Genomic DNA, 12252 nt, shown 5'->3' with positions numbered 1-12252 from the left:
CGAATTCCAGTCTAAATAATTACAAAATCTCTGTTCCAAATCTCATCTTATCTGAGCTCTGATCTCTTACTGCTGATCGCCTAAATATCTTGCTTCTACTAAAACTGAAACTAGATTTCACATCCAACTTATTTCCCCTCTTCCCTCCTCCCAGTAAAAAATACAGCCCTTCTGATTTTCAAAACTTAATCTTTGCTTTCATCAGTGTTAAACATGATGAGTTCAAGAGCTTCACCCTCATAACCTGGCACTTTCCTGCTCCCCATTTTCTTCTCCCAGAGAGCAAGTGTTTGGAGTTCTTTTAGCCTTGCTGGGGGTGGGGTGGGGCAGTATTTCCTCCTTGTCACAAGTAACCTGTGTTGCTCCTTCTTGCATTTTTCCATTTTAGGCATGGTCTATCTCACCACCGTCACACACTGTCCACGTATCCTCCCCGAATACTTAAATCACAGTTTTGGTTAGACCAACTTTCAACAATTCCTTTGACTGTGTGCACGCACGCTGCTGAGTAATGCGGTATTTTTAAAGGCTGTTCTCCCTTCTTGAGGGATGTGACTTTAAGCCCACCTTCACTTGTGCTCAGTTGTTCCCTGTCTGGGACTCTCTATCTGTTTTTTCCAGAGAATAAACTCTGAAGGGACTCATCATTGATGGTTTCAAACTGTGGTGCCGGAGAGGACTCTTGAGAGTCCCTTGGCCAGCAAGGCGATCTAACCAGTCCGTCCTAAAGGAAATAAGTCCTGACTTCTTTTGAAGGACTAATGCTGAAACTCCAATACTCTGGCCACCTGATGTGAAGAGCTGACTCATTTGAAAAGACCCTGATGCTGGGAAAGATTGAGGGCAGGAAGAGAAGGGGATGACAGAGGATGAGATGGTTGGATGGCATCACCAACTCAATGGACATGAGTTTGGGCAAACTCCAGGAGATGGTGATGGACAGGGAGGCCTGGCATGCTGCAGTCCATGGGGTCGCAGAGAGTCAGGCTTGACTGAGCGAGTGAACAACAAACTCTGAAGGGCAATCAATGTCTCACAGGGAAGGCCAGTGTTACAGGAGATCTAGCAATACTGGTGCTTCCTGAATAGATTGGCGGCCTCCTCTTTTACAGACTGCTTCTCCTCCCTTCCGGAGGAGCCTGGGTCCGCAGCCCTCTGTCCTCAGGAGCTCCGCCCACAGGGGAGGCTCCCCTGCCCTCGCCTCCGCAGCCGCAGGCCTCCCCTCCTCCTGCTGACCCGGCCAGCAGCCCCTCAGACCTGCGCTGCTTTCCTTCCCCACTCCCCCCACCCCTCCCTCTCTTCCTTCTTCCATCTCTATCACTTTAACGTCCACTACCATTTCTGTGGGATTTCTTGAGAGATCAGAGTTCAGTATTTCGGTCTGCTTTCTCTAGCCAGAAATTGGTCTTGTTCTTAATCGAGGTTGTGTACAATGACTTCATGGATATTTTTTTTCACTAGTTCTTCCGCACATGTGTCCTTTACCATCGCTCCTCGGTCTTCTCCTGGTTGTGGTCCAGGTTTAGGATGCTGATAGCTGGTTTCTGGGGTGAGTGCGCCCAGGGACGGCTGGGCTGTTGGGTCTGCTGCCCGCTAACTCATGCTGCACACATTCAGTGCGGGCCACCTGCTCTTCCCAGGTTTTGTGCTGTCTGAATGACTGGGAGTTCCTCATTCTCTGACATGGGCCTCAAATACTGCACTTCTGTGTTAGCAAATTGCAAAGAGAGGACATGAAGACCTGTCTTCCCACTAATGGGTAAATTTGCGCTGCAGTGCCTTTTGTGGTTTTTTCTGGATGAGAAGCCACAAGGAACTGAACTTTATGTGGGGCACAAGCAGGCTGATTCCTACTTTCTTATGTGTGCGCTGGTCACCCAGCATGGAAAACTGAGTCAAGGGACCGCAGACTCCTCTAGAGGAGAAGGTGAGATCTAAAGAGGTAAACCGCACAGTAAGTCAGCTGTGCGCTCTGCTGGGACCCTCGGCAGGCATGACTGACTTCTCCTTGTCCCCAGGATCCGCTCGGCATCACCTCTTGTAGGAAGCCTTCTTTCACTGCCAGACCACCCTCCTAGGTCGATTTGAGAATATTTTAAAAAACACTTATGTATTTATTTGGCTGCGTCAGGGCCTAGTGAGGTCACATGGGATCTTCTGTTGCGGCTCCAGGATTCTCTAGGTGCCTGGGCTTAGCTGCTCCACGGCAAGCGGGACTGTAGTTCCCCGACCAGGGATTAAACCCACGTCCCATGCGTTATCAGGCAGATCCTGGGCCCCTGGACCAGCAGGGAAGGCCCCGATTTGAGGGTCTTTACCGATGCCCCAGATCAAAGTGGAAACAGTGTCAGACTTTATTTTTCTGGGCTCCAAAATCACTGCAGATGGTGACTGCAGCCACGAAATTAAAAGACGCTTACTCCTTGGAAGGAAAGTTATGACCAACCTAGATAGCATATTCAAAAGCAGAGACATTACTTTGCCAACAAACGTCCGGCTAGTCAAGGCTATGGTTTTTCCAGTGGTCATGTATGGATGTGAGAGTTGGACTGTGAAGAAGGCTGAGCACCGAAGAATTGATGTTTTTGAACTGTGGTGTTGGAGAAGACTCTTGAGAGTCCCTTGGACTGCAAGGAGATGCAACCAGTCCATTCTGAAGATCAGCCCTGGGATTTCTTTGGAAGGACTGATACTAAAGCTGAAACTCCAGTACTTTGGCCACCTCATGCGACGAGTTGACTCATTGGAAAAGACTCTGATGCTGGGAGGGGTCGGGGGCAGGAGGAGAAGGGGACAACAGAGGATGAGATGGCTGGATGGCATCACTGACTCAATGGACGTGAGTCTGAGTGAACTCCGGGAGTTGATGGACAGGGAGGCCTGGTGTGCTGCGATTCATGGGGTCTCGAAGAGTCGGACATGACTGAGTGACTGAACTGAACTGAACTCAACAGATCAAACTGTGCTTACCCTCATTGTTGAGGATTCCTACTCAGTTCTTACTCTTGGGCTCCCTTCAGATTGTAACAGCCCTTCTCCTAAAGCATCCTCCTTTCAGACAGTTATTACCACACAAGTGGCAAGGTTGCCATACACCATCATCACTTTGATCGAACTTGCATAGCCTTCAGGTCTCTGTGGCAATATACGCACATCTTAGCGTGGGCTGTTTCTACATATGTCTACTTTCAGCAAGTTTTTCACTTTGAAGATTTTGTCCTCGAATTCTTTGAGTGGGAGGCCCTAACCAGAGCGGCCTGTATCCTGATGACGTCTGTCATGTGTCTAGCTCCCAGACTTCCCGGGAGAATTGGGCAAAGTGATGTACATACACGAAAATACTGTGTCAACAGGAATGTGCCAGAAGGACACAAGGCATTGTTTTTGCAACACATCCTAGTCTTTATTTACAGTCCAACCTGAAGTTTGGATTAGAAAATGACTTTTAATCTGAGAAAAAATCAGTAATTTAACAGACCCATAGATGTATATGTAATGCAAGCTGTCTTATGTGTCTAAAAGTACAATGATTAGAGTTTTACCAGTTTTTCTTTCCTTTTTTTTGCAATGGGCTTAAGATTTTATCATTTGAAAGTGCCTATCTCACCCACCCTGCACAATATTAAAAAAATAAATAAAACTCGTGTTCAGTTCTACATAAAAACTATGATCATTTTGCAACTATAATTAATTTAAAATACACCTGAAGTAGACTACAGATGGGCTTCCTGATGGCTGAGCGGTAAGGAACCTGCCTGCCAGTGCAGATGTGGGTTCATCCTTGGGTTGAGAAGATCCCTGGAAAAGGAAATGGCAACCCACTTCAGTATTCTTGACTGGGAAATCCCATGGACAGAGGAGCCTGGTGAGCTGTAGTCTAGGGGGTCCCACGACAATCAGACACAACTTAGTGACTAAACAACAACAGACTGCAAATACAAAAGATACTATAAATTAATTAACATTTATTGTGGAAATTTTATGTAGCTTCCTGTGTCTTTCAGTTGTGGACTATGGGTCTCTAATTTAAAAAAATTTAATTAAATACATGAACCAAAGCTTTTTTCCTTACTTTTTGATTGGTATTGATATTCACTAGAAATCTCATCAATCAACCTTGACTATAATACTTATATTTGAGTAGGGAAAATATAAATATGAGCTTTCCCACTCTATCATCCTTCAGCGCCCTTTGCCTGATTTAAATCTAACATGCACCAGTTTAACGGTTAGGTTCTTATACTTTTACATACCAGAAGCAAAGTAGGTTACAATTCTAGAAAACATATGTTAACATTACTATCAACCTTCAGAATACAAAAAAGGTGTAATGGGAAAATGTTCATTCTTTGAAATATCACAGGGGCAAAAAACAGCTATTGTCAGATTTTGAGTTTTTCCTATTTTTTAATATTAAAAATTGTATATACTCCAATAAGGGAATAGTCAGCCCATTTCTCCTTTCTTACCTCCTTCCCTCCTGCCTTCACTACCCCCATCCTTCTTTCCACTCCCAGGTTATGTGATTCTAAAGAAGGGAAGAAACTCCAGTTTGAGAAGCTGATTCCCGATGAAGAATCTAGGGCATCTGCTTTTGTAAGAGCAATGCTGGTGGGCAGGTGGGTACTTCTTCTAAAATTGTAGATCCAAGAGGAAGGTTTATGGATGATGCAGCTATCACCATATTCCTCATACTTAACACAGAGCTGGCTGGTAGCAGATGCTAGGTCAGACTTCCTGGAATGAGTTCATCTGCATAACTTGACCATCACAATTCAGATCATATCACTGTATGGCCCAGAGTCAATAAATATAACTCAGACTAAGTCTAGATCTACAAGCTCGCATGGGGCTCAAACAAGGAGACACAGACTCTGGTCCATGTGCTTTTGCCCAGAACTTTAATCTTACAGGGAAAATGTAGAAATTAAGATGCATGGACAAAGTTGGAAAGTGAATGCCTTTCTACTGCTCTTCCAGGTTTCGCTGCCAGTTTTCGAGTCGTCTCCATATACTCACCCTAGCTTTCTCCTTCCTCTCTAGCCATGTGACCCTAGAAAAGATGCTGAACCTTTCTGAGTTCTTCTCTACAATGAGAATCATATACAAGTCTTAAAGGGGTTAAAGAGATCACATCAGAAAACATGTGACAGGCTTGACAGTGGTCTGGCCTGGGGCTGCCAGCTACAATGAGGAGCACCAGGTTAAACTCAAATCTCAGGCAGTGACATTTTTCCATATACAGATGCCCACATATTGCAGTTACTGGGTGTCTTGTATTTGCGAGACCTGGCCACCCCATCATGGCATGTTATGTGATGTTTCCTCATGCAACATGGCATAGGTTTGGTGAATGTTTCCTTGATAAGTGTTTCCTCATTTCCACTTCCTCACAAGATCATCTAAAAAGAACACCAGATGCTGCCTGATTTAAATGTTGCTAAATTGTGGTCGAAGGACAGAGAGATAAGGAAAGATGACTCTCGCAAAATCCGCTATCACCATATTTTTATTTCCACAAATAGTTAAAAAAAAAAAAAAGGCATAAAAATACTGAAGGCCAGTCTAGTGTCCCACCTGATTCACTCTTTATGGAGCTTAAGTAAATCATGGTTCTTCAAAGTGATGCATTTTTATCTAGAAATCTAAATTATCTTTATATCTATATATCTTTATAAATAAAAAATAAATTTATATTTATATTAAATATAAATTTATATTATCTTCATATATCTTTATTTTTCATGTTTATAGCATAGTTTTCAGTGAGAAAACTATGGGATGGGATAGGAAATTGTAAAATCGTTATGATCTCTACACCATTAAAGTACACAGAAAAAAATCTAAAGGAAATATGTGAAAATAACTCCGGGTCACTGGAGTTTTTTTTTTTTTCCCTCAAATTTGTATCTTTATATATATTGACCAAACTTTCTATAATGAACTGATTACTCTTAAGTAATATTTATAGTTCTCTCTTAAATTACTTTAGATTTTTAATTTTTCAATTGTTTTAAATTATAAGTAAAATTTTAATGATTTAAGTGGCGGGAAGCTTAATTTTAAACTTTTAATTATGAACAAAATGTAGAAATTCAGATTGTAGCAAAACCATACAGTTGATCTTAGAAAAACAAAAACCTTTGTTCTGAAGTATAAAACAAGCAGGAAAGTGCATCAAGCACAAATGTACGGCCGAACACATTTTTTTAAAACAGACCCAAGTGCCCACCGCCTGGGTCAATACACAGGACACTGTCAATGTCCCGGGTGCCCCCTCCCCCTGCCACGTGCTCTATTTCCAGTCACGAACCACTCAGTTCCACCTCATTGGTCTGTTAGTTACTTCCTTCCTTTTCATTTCAGTTTTGCCATCTGAATCACGCCCTAAACCACGCAGGTTAGCGTGGCTGTTTCTGAACTTGACACAACCGTGATCCTCTGGCACACCTTCCGCCGCCTCTGGCTGCTCTCACTCAACGTGCTGCTAAGGTTCATCCGCACCGCCCGGCACTGGGGAACTTAGCCACTGTGGCTGCGTGTTGGTTTTTCGGACTCTGCTGGCACTTGTTTACCTTTTGCTGTTGGTGGACGTTTGGCTGATCCCGGCCGTGGCGCCGGGAGCCGTGGCTGCCAGCAGCTCCCGTGTCTCCTGGTGCACAGTGCTCACCGGACTGACGTTCTCACCTCTGTGAGCTGACGTTGTTTTGTGCTAATGAGATTTCTACTCACTCGTGACCATAAAAGGGAAAACTGATAAAGACCCTGGAGTTTGGAAGTCTGAGGCTATGGATCTTATTGTCATACACTGGCTCCTATTCGTGACAAATTCATATTCTCAAGGACTGAAAACACAGCAGTTTCCTTAAATGTCAAAATAAACCTGCTGTTATTTTAAATGCATTAGAAATTCTTTTAAATGGCAAGAATCAGCCTTAAGAGCCTCTTTATTTCAAATTAATGTCATCTAAATGTGAAAGCCTCTGCTTTGTGACTAACAAAAACATTTGCCAATATTCCAATTTAGACAATTTTGCCTTCAGCCAAAAACCAGAAATTTCTTGAGCTGGTAGAGATTTTTAGAGATGCTTCATTTCATAAATCCTTCATTTCATAAATCAGTAACTGAAGCCTTCTTGAGGCCAAATGCCTTCCAAGTTCCTGGTTAACTAGTTAGTATAGAACCAGGACCAGAATGAGGACTTTCTGACTTCCAACCTTAGGTATTATTTTTGTTGTCATTCAGTCGCTCAGTCGTGTCTGGCTCTTTGTGGACCCATGGACTGCAACATGCCAGGCTTCCCTGTCCTTCATCTCCCAGAGTCTGCTCAAACTCATGTCTATTGAGTCAGTGATGCCATCCAACCATCTCGTCCTCTCTTGTCCCCTTCTTCTCCTGCCTTCAATCTTTCCCATCATCAGAGTCTTTTCCAATCAGTTGGTTCTTCTCATCAGGTGGCCAAAGTATTGGAGCTTCAGCATCAGTCAGTCCAATGAATATTTAGGGTTGATTTCCTTTAGGATCGAGTGGTTGGATCTCCTTGCTGTCCAAGGGACTCTCAAGAGTCTTCTGCAATACCACAGTTCAAAAGCATCAGTTCTTCTGGACTCAGCCTTCTTTATGGCCCAGCTCCCACATCCGTACATGACTACTGGAGAAACCATAGCTTTGACTAGATGGACCTTTGTTGCCAAAGTGATGTCTCTGCTTTTGAATATGCTGTTAGACACTAGAGAGAAGAGATTGCAGTAATGCAGCTTCAGGATAAGGAAGGTTGGCAATTACCAGGAGCGGAACCAGCCAAGAAAGAATCCCTCATCCAACCCCCAGCCTTCAGAGGGAGCATGATCCTGCCAACACTGTGATTTTGGACTTCAGCCTCCGGGCTGTAAGAGTTTCTGTTGTTGGAGCCATCCAGGTCATGGTACTTTGTTATGGCAGCTGTAAGAAACAAATATATCTAGGAGTCCAGCTCAGTGGATTTGGTGGGAAACGGGAAAACAACAAGATTTCTAGGGATTGAGAGTGTCTCCTATAATCTATTCTGGGGCAGAAAAAGAGAATTCCCGTGCCGATTCCTCAGGGTATAATTAATGCCTCTAAGTATAGGAGAATCATCTGGAAGATGTGTGTGTGTGTGCTACGTCGATTCAGTCATGTCCAACTCCTTGTGACCCCACGGACTGTAGCGCGCCAGGGCTTTGTCCATGGGCTTCCCCAGGCAAGAGCACTGGAGTGGGTTGCCATGTCTTTCTCCAGGGCATCTTCCCGACCCAGGGATCGAACCTGGTCTCTCGCATCTCCGGCATTGGCAGGGGGGTTCTTTACTACCAAGCCACCTGGGAAGCCCCTACCTCTGGAGGATACTTTTTCATTTTTAGTTGTGGAAGATTCAGGGGGAAAAGGTTTGGAAGGTTTTAGGAAGGATACTTGTTAGATGTGAATCTTCACTGAAAGAAGTATTAGGCTACTGTTAGAACCCAAAATAGGATTCTAAAAGTTGGGCATCAATTTTCACTATGAATATATTTAAATGTATCAATATTATAGGACCCCAGTATTTAAAACAATTGTCCGATGAAGTCATATAAGAGAAAAAATAAAGTACTTTGGGAAGAAATATCTATAGTCTAATGTATAGTTTATATACCTAGGTTTTCATATATCCCATTTGCCTGAAATAAAAACCATCTCTACAAAAGAAGAAAGTAGGTCAATTTTAACTAAAGCTTAAAAAAAATGACAATGCCTATAAACTTTCTTAGGGAAGGTATTTTTGTCTATACTATTCACTGGGGGCGGGGTAAATGATGCCTACATTTAAAAGCTTAATAAATACTTGCTGAATGAATGTCCCAGGTAATTCATACTGTTACCAGAAGTGGTAGGATTCCATGGCCTCAATTTTTTTCTCTAATACTTCATTGTTGTGACAAGAAGAAACACATCTCATTTGTTTCTGTGAGGAATGAGAAAGAGACAAAGAATTAGGGGACAAACAAGCGTGCACTAAGATCTGAAACGTTACCAGGCCGTATGCATAAAGTAGGCTACCTAGAGCCAGGCACAATCTTGATAAGAGCTCACGTGGTAAGTCTGCGAGGCATGGGTGAAGCCTTGGAGAGCTGAGGAGGTGTCACCCTGCCAGTGAGCAGGGAACATGTGGATTCAGGTTGGCTACCCTGGGCCCATTTACTGCACTGAGTAGTTATTTGCTATCGTAGTAAAAGAGAATGAGTAAACAGTGAGCAATCTAGGGACGGTTAACCACTAGTAGCTCAAAGGATATACAAATGTGAAACTATAATTAGATTCCTGTTCATCCTGTACTAACTAATGTATTACATGGTATGTTGCATCTTTCTGAGTTTATTTCTGAACACAGCTGAGAACTTAACAATTCAGACTGAAACCATCCTCTATCAATTCATGCCTCCATTAAGATTCCAACTGCTTGTATTAGAAAAAAAATTCCAAAGATGGCTTCTTTTTATCTTGGATCTAAGGATGCAAACAGGATTAACCTAGATGCAAAACACAGCAAGTCAGTTATCAATCACACAGCATAAAATAAATTGTAACAGAAAAATTGAAAATTACATTCTCTTTTTCTATACTTAGCTGTGAAAATATTTTAACAAGTTGGCATCAGGGTTTGCAACTTTTACATCTGTTGTTTCTTTGGGGGATTATCTTTTCACATTGGAAGTTGTGATTCTTTGAAAAGTGAGGCTTGTTACAACTGTGTATTAGATTGTACACGTGGGACATTTTAGAGGGCTGGGGAGCAACTGTGAGTTACCGTGGTTTCAAGATACTGTCCTAGTCCCCATTCTACTTGTTAAGTAGGAAAAGCTGCGATTTCCTGGGTATCTGGAAAACATTTGCTCTCCACTGAAATCCTTTCCTCATTCAGAGAATTTGTACAGCGTTGCTTGGCTCATATGGTCTGGGGGATGTTCCATGATACTAGCAAACTCCAAGTTTCATTGTCATTATCACCATCTTATTATAACTCTGAGGTTCCAGTTGGTCTCGTGTTCAGGGTACTGTCTATGCTTTACGAACTCCTATTTCTTTCTCTCTCCTCTCACCTGCAAGTTCAGTCGCTTTATTGAAGGTTTGGAAGTGGAACCAGGCAGCGGTCCCCAACTTCTTTGGCACCAGGAATGGGTTTCGTGGAAGACAGTTTTTTCATGAACTAGGGCAGGGGTAGGGGGGGTAGATTCGGGATGCTTCAAGGGTATTACATTTACTGGGCACTTTATTTCTAATGTTATTATTAACCAGCTCCACCTCAGATCATGAGGCATCAGACCCCGGAGGTTGAGGACCCCCAGAACCAGGGATGGGTCACACCGTGGACCCTTGCCCTTCTGCTCTCCCTCTGGTTTTTATGCTTTTGGATACAATGGGATATGATCTCTTGTAGATTATACACACTATGCCTGAAGTAGTTTCTCTACATAAAAATTATATCCTTCATTCTCCCTCCCTTCATCAAAAGAACAAAAAGGACCCACTGTTTTTGAGGCTGGACTGGACTTCCTTTTTCTTCACCTTGAGATACTTGACCATAATTCACTGCCCCCTATCTCCTCCCAATGTTAGTAACCCTTCACACCACGTCTGGCAGGTAGGTAAGAAGACTCTCCAACCTCTTCCTGCTCCAGTGCTTTGCATACTAAATTCTCTGGCCAATGCTTTTTCTTTAATTTTTTTCCGGGGGAAGTTTTTGATTACATATACCTTCAAGGGGTAAACACAGTTCCTAAAGGACAGAAAGGCAGAGTGGTGGTGACTGTCAAACTGCAGAAGGCCCACAGCTGATTAAGAACAGCGCTGTAACCGAGAGGACGTGCATGGACCCTGGGCCAGGGGTGACAGTATCTCTGACTGGAACAAACTCCCCTTGAGTTTATTACCTTAGCTACATAAACATAACTCTAGAAAGCAGATATATGAGAGTTAATATATATTTCTTAATATGCAAAAAATTAGAGGCTTAGAGGAATCCATGAAGGAACTAAAAAATATACAGAAATGTAAATAGTCCACGTTTTAGTACTGAAATTTAACGTGTTTTTAAAGTTTAACTCAGTTTCATTTGTTTCTGAAAATTTCGTCCAAAGTGAGGTCTGTATTGCTGGACTCCTTAGACTAGGTCAGTTCCCTCATTTTTATTTCTTCCCATGACGCCTGGTGTTTTCCCCTCTTCCACATCCCTCTCACCTGTTGAACCTCTTTGTTTCTAATCTATAAACTCTGTAAAGGCAAGGGCAGTGTCTGATTTATTCCACTGCTGTAACAGACTGCTTGGTATATGTTTATAATTGTTTGTTAAATTAATTGTATTTTATGTCTCTCGGAAAAATTTGCATTCTCCCTAATTTTACAAAAGTAATTCTGAGCTGTTGATTGAATTGAAATGAAATAAACATGTTTCATGAGGCCAAGAGGTAATAATTCAAAAGAAAAATATAAAAAGTCATCTATAGGAATTTCAAGAGTCAAGATAATATTTTTTTGTCCTGTAACTTCTACTCTTCAGTGAAACTGTGTAGATAACCCAAGTACAACTTTCTCTGCCCTTATTAGTTTCTATTATTTCAGCTACAAGTTCCAGTTTTTCTTCCCTCTCTGTTTCTCTCTCCTTCCTCTTTCCTCAAACCCCCTACCCTCAATTCACCCCCAGGTTTAGTAACTTTATTGATGTTAAGCAGGCCCGCGACTGTTTGCAGCTGCAGAAGTCTTACATGTAAAAATCCAGATTTATGAAACAATACGGAGGAATGGTAATTCCATTAAAAAGGTTTACCAAATTCTTTTAAATAGTAAACTGCTCTAATCCAGCCTACAATATTGTTTTAATCGACAAGAAAGTACAACTTTTTACGGCACGACTAACATTGTGGTCGCAGAATATAATTTTTTCTGAATATTGAAGGAAAAACCAAGGGAAGACGTTAAAAGAGAACACAGGGCCCGGATCTTCTGTCCCACGTGTCTCCATTCCAGCGTTACCTCTGCTTCCCATCGCCTTCTGTGTCCTCAGTCCTTGTGGACCTCAAGCTGAGCAGGGAGAGGGCCCGGTTCTCGGCCGTTCTCCTCACACAGGAGCTGCAGAGGGCCGGGCCGGGGCGGCACGACTGCCTCCGGGCGAGTTCATAGGTGCTGAGGGGAAGACCCAGCGCCCGGACCTTCGTGCCGTCTGGAGTCTGAGCCCTGTCTCAACTAGCGGGGAAAATGAA

At 42.8% G+C, this 12252-nt stretch overlaps 1 long non-coding RNA gene across 2 annotated transcripts; it reads right to left on the bottom strand.

Annotated features, from left to right (window-relative positions):
- Nucleotides 1-7656: 7656 nt before the first annotated feature.
- LOC104999232 lies at nt 7657-12246 on the bottom strand. Of its 2 annotated transcripts, none has more exons than XR_826567.1 (3): nt 12026-12246; nt 8820-8960; nt 7657-7942 (listed from the first exon to the last, which is right to left on the bottom strand). It is a non-coding gene; the product is annotated as an uncharacterized LOC104999232 (long non-coding RNA). The 2 variants fall into 2 exon arrangements; XR_826568.1 differs by having other exon boundaries at nt 8878-8960.
- Between the last annotated feature and the right edge of the window lie 6 nt (nt 12247-12252).

This window comes from Bison bison, unplaced genomic scaffold (genome assembly GCF_000754665.1).
Source record: "Bison bison bison isolate TAMUID 2011002044 unplaced genomic scaffold, Bison_UMD1.0 scf7180017864349, whole genome shotgun sequence".
Taxonomy (NCBI): Eukaryota; Metazoa; Chordata; class Mammalia; order Artiodactyla; family Bovidae; genus Bison; species Bison bison.
The sequence above is the reverse complement of the archived record's forward strand: the minus strand, read 5'-3'. Positions and strand labels throughout refer to the sequence as shown.